Source organism: Amphiura filiformis, chromosome 4 (genome assembly GCF_039555335.1).
Source record: "Amphiura filiformis chromosome 4, Afil_fr2py, whole genome shotgun sequence".
NCBI lineage: Eukaryota > Metazoa > Echinodermata > Ophiuroidea > Amphilepidida > Amphiuridae > Amphiura > Amphiura filiformis.
In genome coordinates, this window is record NC_092631.1 from 45579617 (window position 1) to 45589288 (window position 9672).

Consider the following 9672-nt stretch of genomic DNA (forward strand, 5'->3'; position numbering starts at 1 on the left):
TAGACTGGATTTTATAAACATTTGCAACAGATTTCTGCATTTTCAGATGCAGAGAAGTCAAAACAATACAAATATTGGGAAATTTAATCAAAATACGTTGTATTTTCGACTAAAGACACTTTTAAAAAACTTTTACATTTTGTAAGGATAATCGTATTTTCGCTGACCCCAAATTTAATTAAAATGTAAAGGTATAAAACAAGTTGTTCGATTGTTTCCGAAAAATGGGAACAGATTCTATCATAAGACAAGCGGAAAATCAATTATCAAATTGCCTTCACATGTGCCCCAGACCGCCCACATAGGTAAATTTGCCCTAAATGTTTCAAATATATGACTTTCTACTTCCGATTTTGGTAATACATCCTTCCCACAAGGCAATATTTTTGGCTATGTTATCCCATCTGTCCCATAATTCATTCATATTTCCCGCCCTTTCCTGCTCACAAGGCCGCATTTAGTCCATAAGCATTGGTCGCTTGACTGCAGCTTTAGAATTGAAAATGTTATGTCTTAGAAATGTTACATCACCGATGACCATCGTGTTGGGATATAATCCCGAGGATTATTTCATTTCATTTCATATTTATTGAAAATAACATCGTGGCAAATTGCCAAATTGCGTCACTTTTTACAATATTAAAACATCAAAAATCATTTACTATTATTACACATAAAAGTTATTAAAATACATATTACAAGAAATAAACATAAGAAAAACATATAATATTCAGAATTATATTGCACATAATTATAAAAGCTTATCTCCACACTCACCCCATCACACCACACTCACACACACCCACATGACACCTAAGCACACCTCTTACTCCCAAACACAGTGACCACAAATAATACGCGCCACACACCAAATCAAATAGCATCAAAAAATCATAAAAGAAACACAAAAATTATATTGCACATAATTATGAAAGCAAACCCCTTAACTAATCCTATTTCCACACTTATCCTCACAAACACACCCCCCCCCTCACTCTTGAGCACACCTCTTACATGTACTTCCAAACACAGTCACCCAAAATAATATGCATACACACCAAGTCACTCAATGCACTCATATTCACTGTCATACCCATACCATAAAAATTGTCACATCAAAATAATTAAATTAAATTGCATCAAATTGTTAAACTGCATCAATGGGTGAAACTAAACATCAATTTTAAGCATTAAGTAAGTTGATGAAGTGTGGAATTGGACTCTTTCTGAACCGCTCAGTTCTACAAGGTAAACGAGTGATGGAATTTGAAGTGCGTAATTCTCTGCCATGCATAGAGCGCCTTGTAGGGGAAATGAGATTGCTCGTACGGTCACATTTTGTCAGAGACTGAGCAAATTTAACACTGTGATTTTTCCTACGGTCAGAAAGAGTCTGAATTCCACATTCTTCAATTGCATCAGTATATGAGTTGTATTTCTTGCCAAGTATTATTTTGCAAGCCCTTTTTGCACTTTTTTCAAGAGAATTAACCTGTTCACATGTCAAAGACGAATCCCATACAACATCACCATATTCTAACAATGGCCGTGATGATATAACTATAGCGGTTGACGTGTATAGAAACGTCAATGTACATGTCGGCAATGTGATTGGAACTTTGATGATGGTTAGTTGTGATTCCTTCTCATCTACTATTTCCATGCTAGGTGTTAGGCGGCTTTTATTTGCACAATAGGGCGCTCAAAACACCAGGTTGGTGCTAGCGGCTACCCAAAGATGGCCGACCAAATCCTGACCATGACTTGGCTCGTTGGATTCGTCTATAGAGCAAATGTTACCTATTTTGAACAGTCTAAAACTGAGTTCAAATGCAATTTTAACATTTTTGATGTGATCACCCCTCATGATGAACTTCCAAACTTCCACTGCTTTACATTACAGTCATAGCAGGCCTCCAGAAAATTTTCTACTTTCTGGGAACTTGATGACAAGTGCTGGAAATTTTCTGTGAAATGAATGTGCGCGTAGCGGACATGATGAGCGCGAAGCGCGAATTCCTAACGGCCTGGTGTGGTAACGCCATTCCCGCGGTTTTTGGAGGCCTGAGTCATGGTGTCATGTGCTCCATACAAGATTGTGATAGCAATTGACTTGTCTAGCTCCAGCCTTAAATGTGAAGCTTTTGACAGTTTTGGGAAATTGTAAATTTGACGAGACACAAAATAAAGTTTGGTACCGGTACGTAACATGCAACTTCACACAGAATGTTTTTTATTCGTTTGAAAATTGATGATTGATTACAATCATGTTGATGTGTTCGACTGACATGACATATAACTGATAGAGTCTCTAGCCCCCCCTTGAAGTCTAATGGTGCGCCCCTTATCGTCCCCGCTCACGTACACTTATCATTGCGGCGAGTTGTACGTGGCGGGCCAGTTTGTAGGCCCTATATGTGAGGCCAGTTGTCCGTTGGGGCGAGTTGTCCGTTGGGGCGACACAATCAAACTTGCCAACCGAATTTCATCTATGCAAATGAGCAAAAGCAAATAACTACCGTAATTTCCGGCATATTGGCCGCACGGAGTATAAGCCGCAGGTCCGAAAAATTGGTAAAATAAGATTCAAGCGTCGGCGTATAAGCCATACCGCCATATAAGCCGCACAAGGATGGCGATTTTTGACATGCATACACCACTGTAATGCGCTATTTTCACGATTGTGGCGCTACAAAGCAAACTGAGGAGTGTGATAATTATTTGTTTTAAGTAACCAATATTATATTAAAACAAATTTTGTGCATGTATAATGAAAGTCTACCTTTTTAAAACACTTTATTTTGTTTAAATCCTTATGCGTCTGCATGTAAATTAACATGTTGATGTCTTTAAAATTATCAGCACGCACTAATCGGCCGTGTCATGTATGATCACTGCTATCCAAATAATCCAATTGATCTTTTTTATTATGATGTCGTTCATTCAATAATCGACACGGGAAGTAGTGACATTTTTAAACATGTTGCGTATCGATTCATTCTTGGGATACAAAATACTTTTTAAAACTATTTTATATTTTATAAATAATCCAATCACATATGATATTCTATAGGCCTAACCATCACTAGCTATTAGTGCGTTGACCTCATGTATCAATGATTTTGTGTGACCAAAATATGGTACACAGCTTTCAGCGCTGCAAACTTTAGCACATGCTAAGTGCGTTGACCCCTCTCCCGCTACTGACGAAATGCAATATTATAATTGCTGTAAAAACATTACCGTGATTTCATTCACCACGCCACAACATTAAATGAGATGGCCGACTTGATTTTTTTTATACAAGACTTTTACGGTGGAAGTTTAAAAAAAATAAACAATTACAATCATTTTTTTAATATAAACTTCTTAAAGGCCCATTCAGTGATTTGCTCATCCGGACGATCGTAAAAATCATCAAAATTCAGATTTTGGTACCTTTGTAATTGTAATTTGTAATTGGCATAGATGTGCTAACATAGCCTGCTAGTGGTTCGGTCGAAAGCCGTGTATTTTAGACAAAATAAAGCATTTGCATGATTCTGGACTTTTGATACTGACAGTACAAAAAGTCCGACTCGAGATCGAAAGAAGCTCACTCTCCACGTACCAACACGCGTTATGTATTGTTTCTACTACTTATTACATCAGTAGCTACTATTTTAAACAAAATACACAATTTTAACTGTTTTTCATATTTGAATTGACCGTTAGTTTGCCTCGGTGACCTTTAATTGCTTATTTTGTTTTCTACTACAAAAATTAAGCGTCTGTTTTAAATCAATTTAGACTCTACTTCCCCCATGTTAGAAACACTTGACTAGGAAGTTTTTCCAGTCGATTGGTGGCGCACTGTATGAAAATCTCAATTTTCTCGAGTCGATCTGAGTTGAAGTAGAAAACCTTTCTAAAACTTCTGTTTTTGACTAATTTGTCGATGTTTTCAGGGGAAAAGTGGTTTAATGAAATTCTGTAGACTTATTCTTTATTTCTAAGCAACTCTGACAAATTTCCATTTTTTTTAATGTTCCTGTGAAATCACTGAAAGGGCCTTTAACCATAAAGTTGTTTAAAAATATTTGTATATGAAACTAGACATTTTCTCTGATGAAACAAAACCCATCTGCAGATCATTTTTGTACAAATCAGAATCAACACGAAATACACGTGACATCATCACCCGGCCCCGGCGCCCATGCGTCATATGCCCAGGTAATTAAGCACACTGAAATAGGGAGTTTCCCACGGTCGTATGAATGAACTTATGAATAATTAATGAAGTACATGATTGCGATATGTTGTTTACCAAAAATGTAAACTTTCGTTGAATATCTGCAAGCGGGCATTTCACTTTTGGAGTCATTTAAAAAAATCAAACATGAAATATGAAACATTTATAATATACTAAAAACAACAACAATCGTATTTTTGGACTCAAAACTTCATAAATTTGTTCAAGAAAGAAATTAAACACACAAGAAACATTAACAAAATATTTTTATTTTATACCCAAACTTTAATTGAATACTGAGTTGTGTAAACATGTGCTGTGTGTAACAGGAAAAAAACAGTTGTATCTCATCCAAGGAGTGGTCAACATGCGGTGCGGCGTCGCATGGACAGAATCACGATCGTGTATGAATGAATTTATGAATAATTAATAATTAATGAGGGAAATACCCAATGTGTGAAATACCAGAAATAACAACTTTCCGGGCAACTTTCCGTGAATATTAGATGTGCATTTCATTTTTGTCGTCATTTTAAAACAAAATGTCATCACTCTCAGCAGCAATGTGAATTGGTAGATGTATAAAATAATTGTTGTACAGTGATTTACTACAAAATGTGGAGCATATGTCAAGTTATTCGCTAGTCACTAAAATTGGTGACATGGTTTCTAGTCCTGCTCCAGTAAACTTTGGAGTCCCACAGGGATCAATACTGGGGCCCCTCCTCTTTACCTTGTACATCAACAACTTATCAAGTGTTATTACCCATCCTGACTCCAAGGTAGCATTATATGCTGATGACACTGCTATTTTTGTCAGAGCTAAAAATATCAAGGCCATTAATGACATTCTGAACTATGAACTCACCCATGTTTCTGAGTGGTTAAACAACAACTTCCTTACGCTCAATGTTAAAAAAACCAAAGGGATGATTTTAGGTACTGCCCAAAAACTTGCTCGTAAAGACATGGAGCTTGAGGTCTACATCAATGAGTCTGTCATCGAAAATGTTGAAAAGTTTAAATACTTAGGTGTTTGGCTTGATCCGTCCCTCACTTGGTCTTCTCACATTGAGAAGATATCAAGCTCTGTTTCCAAACGTAATGGTTTGCTAAGAAGGCTGAGAAACATCTTGCCCAAGAAAATCCTCATTCTTTTGTACAAAACTCTTATCATCCCGCAACTTGATTATTGCGATACTGTGTGGGCAACGCTGCTAAGACATCCCTCAGTAGACTTGATAAACTTCAAAATGCAGCTGGTAAAATCATTCTGGGGCTCCCACGCAGATATCCCACCGAAGTACTTCTCAACGACCTGAAATGGGATAAACTGGATTGCCGCCGCAATTTCCACCCAAATTTAATGGTGTACAAAAGCCTTTGTAACCTTCTCCCATCACCCCTGTGCAATATATTCCACACCGTTGCCTCTAGTCACAAACATCTGACTAGAGCAGGGTCACAAGGTAACCTGGTCATTAGGGTGATTCACAAAAAATGAAATTGGTATTTTTCAACGGGACACCCCCTCATTTTGTTCATTTTGGTAATAAAATTATACCTGCAAAATATGACAAAAATTCAAAAAAGGTTTAGGGGGTGCTACCGGTCAATGAACTTTTGTACACAAAGTCAATGGGATTTTTTTGTCAAAAATTTCAAACGCTTATTTCAGGGCCTAAAAAGTCTACCAGGCTTGCAAAACTGAAGTAAATGTTCAATGATATACCTAACTTTGTGAAAACATGGGTTTTACCAAATTAAAGTTCATAGTTGACTGTAATAATAAAAATGTTTCAAAAGTGACAGAGGGAGTGTAGCTCAAGAAAAGAATACCCTGGGATATCCCTGGAATCCCACCAGGCACCCCAAATTTATACCTTATTGAACTGAGCTGTTGATAAAAAAAAAGATTAAAATTCTTCACATATTAGTTTACCCCAATGGTGATACCAGCTTTTGAAATCTTATGTAATAGTAACTATCAAAATCCATACATCTGTATCAGGGGTGGTCATTATGGCCATACCTGATGAAGATTTGTATTGTTTGAATTGAATGACCACAGGAAGGATTAGATTCACCATGGTTGAAAAGAAATGTATATAAATTGGGGTCACAACATTGGATAGTGGCCAGTTCAAAACTACACCTTGTGCAAGGTACTTGTGACAAGAGCTAGAGTGGCTAAGACACATTTACTACTGGATTACACATTAAACATTACACTACACTTACATAAAATTACAAACCTACACACATTCAACACTTGAATAACATAATTTACAGTTACAAACCTACATACATTTCAATCATTTTGACACATCAAAAACACATACAAATACACAACTTCCTACACCCCAGTACAAAATACAATATACATGTAGGAAACATAATTATGATCAAGTAAAAACAAACAAAACAAGACAAAAACAAAACATAACAGAACAAAAACAAAACTAAACAAAACAACACATAATCATGATCAAGTAAAAACAAAACAAAGAAACAAACAAAAAAAACATTTAAAAAAAAGAAAGAACTAGAGCCCCATAAACACAACTTTATATTAGCCAAGTACCATAATATTTTGGCTGTTCCAGCAACTGCCTTGCCCCAAATGTAACAGTTTTCACAAAATGCAATTTTCTGGAAAGCGGGTTAACATTTTACAATTTTCTTTAGCATTTATTTTAAGGACATTACTCACACTATGATCAAATATTTTTGGCACAATCAGGGAAAATTAACATGGCTTTTTTGTGTTGTAAAGAAAATGGCTCATAAATCCCATTGACTTTGTGTACAAAGTTCATTGACCGGTAGCACCCCTAAACTTTTTGAATTTTTTTCATATTTTGCAGGTATGATTTTATTACCAAAATGAACAAAATGAGGGGGTGTCCCGTTGAAAAATACCAATTTCATTTTTTTGTGAATCACCCTACTGGTCATCCCACCTTGTAAGAGCGAGTCGGCTAAGCGGAAATTCACATCCAGAGGTGTGGTCTCTTTTAATTCATTGCCAACCCAGGTTAAAGTTCCATTACCTCCTACACCAGGCCATTTCAAAGCGATGTGCAATTTAATTATTTAAATATTCAGGTTGTTGCATCAGTGATGGTCGGCTGCAGTGCGGACTTTGTCAGCGGGCTGTCTTAGAAGCCTGCTGACATGGCCGGTCCGTCTTGGCCGCCAGCACAGGTGTGCTTCCTTGGTGTGTTCATATATAATGTTATTTGTTAAATCCATGGTATGTTATTCTTTGTATGTATTTAATTTGTATTTTGATGTATTTTGTTTGACCCCTGGGCCAGACTGGAAATCAGTGTGGACCACTGAGTTTGCTCCCCAGGCAAAATAAGATCTAATAAAATAAAATAATAAAATAGTCGGCTGTGGGTTGAATGAAGGTAGGCCTGCACTTCGTTTTTTGTTTTCAAGGATCAACATTTACAATATTATTAAAACAACAACAATCATTTCTTTTTACTCAAACGTCATAGGTTGTTCAAGAATCAAATTAAACATGCAAGAAACATTGACAATAAATTTTTTGATTTTCATAATCGAAACTTTAATTTAATAAATCGCTACTAGGCCTGGCATTTTCGGGTAATTTTGTACCGGTACCCGCCATAATTTTCGGCGGGTAACGGTACCAAATGCAAAAAAAAAAAAAGTTTTATATTTTTTCGGTTTTGTAGTGTCTCTGGACCTAGACCTAAATGCCAGGATCATTCATGGTTGACCTAAAAAAAAAAAAAAAAAAAAAAAATTCAAGATATTTTGTTATTTTTATATGAAAATTTTTTTTTTTTTTTTTTTTTTAATTCAGTACCGGGAGGATATTTCCTACCCGGTAATGTAATCTCGGCGGTACCCGTTTACCCGACCGAAAATGCCAGCCTTAATCGCTACAGTTCCGTTATAAAAATAGAATGAATGAATGAATAATCCCCGGAATAATCCCATCAATGCATGAATGCGATCATGACTAGAGTCGAGGATGGCGGCGTCTATTGATAATACTCGCACTGACTTTCGGCGGCTCCAAAAATAACGTATAAGCCGCGGCTTATATTCCAGAAATTACGGTAATGACTATCACATGCTCAAAACCAGCCAATCACGTGCGTGAGATTGCTCACTTTTTGGTAGAATTTCATGAGAAAAACCATCATGAATATTGCTTGCGAACAAGGAAATGCATGACCGAGCAATGTAAACAAGAGCATGACTGCATGAAACAAACTTCCATTTACGCTAAACTAATTCCTTCTTTACCATAACAAATTTTTTAATCAAGTTACGAAAGGATGAAATTTAAGCTTCTATGACACTCACAAATTTTGTGTGATTTCATGCTGGTAAAAAGTCATTTTTCAAACAGCTATAACTTCCGTTCGGTAGCATGTATTCCCATTCTGAAAACTGTAGTGACAGCCCGCCATCTTTAATTTTCCGAAAATCATCAATCGGCACTTTCCGCATCTTCATAAAAGCTTGTTTTCATTCATAAATCCACCTCCGCTTTTTCCGATGGCTGCCGAATCTGGTCATGTGCTGGGCTCATGAATAATTAATTAGGTGGACCGGCTGGTTTCAATTGGGGTCGTGCAGTGGCGCAATTGCCGGTCCATGTAATTTGGTTCCCGGTAGCTTCTATTCTATTGCAAAATCCTGCAGTGGCAATGGGGCAAGTTTGATTGTGGGCGAGTTGTCCGTTGGGGCGAGTTGTCCGTTGGGGCGAGTTGTCCGTTGGGGCGAGTTGTCCGTTGGGGCGAGTTGTATTTGGGGCGAGTTGTATTTGGGGCGAGTCGTCTGCATCTGGCATTCGAAATAAGTACCGGTACCCGGATGGCCGGCCGGGGTCACTAGATAAATATGGATACTCATCATTTAGAGTTGCGTTGTACCCTCATGTATTAGCATGATTAGTTGCGGAGTAACAAGCGTAGTTAGTTGTTCCACGATGTACACGAATTAAATAATTTTTCTACAACATGATAATTAGTACTAAGGTGCCAAATTCGGAAGCCTGGCGTGTATTTTACGTTGAAAGGACAATGTTCACGGACAACAAAACAGCTTTTCCACGGCTGTGATTGTCCTCAACTTGCAGTTTTCATTAGTTAAGAGCATATTATACTACCTTCTCCAAGGAAATTTCGGAAATCTTCTCGATCTTCAAGAAAAAATCTATTATTTCCAGCAGTCGGACTTCATTCGTCGCGACTTGCTGGGCCAGCGAAATGCACATGTGTACTTGTGTAAACGTCATCACCACCAATTAATTTTAATTTTGAATCTAACTATATTTGCGCCCAAAATCTATCAAAACATTTCAAAATATTTTTTAATGTAATAAATGTAATTCAAATAAATAGATTAATTTTTTGATAGCCTTGTGACCATTTTAGAGCATTTTTTATCTA

General features: G+C 36.9%; 1 protein-coding gene across 1 annotated transcript in view; it reads right to left on the reverse strand.

Annotated features, from left to right (window-relative positions):
* The window catches only part of LOC140150931 (ATP-dependent RNA helicase DDX42-like), a 34381-nt gene extending 24869 nt beyond the window's left edge, over positions 1 to 9512 (reverse strand). The window contains exon 1 of the mRNA XM_072173085.1: positions 9390 to 9512. The gene's annotated coding sequence lies outside the window, so the exon portion shown is untranslated. The remainder of the gene's footprint in view (positions 1 to 9389) is intronic.
* Between the last annotated feature and the right edge of the window lie 160 nt (positions 9513 to 9672).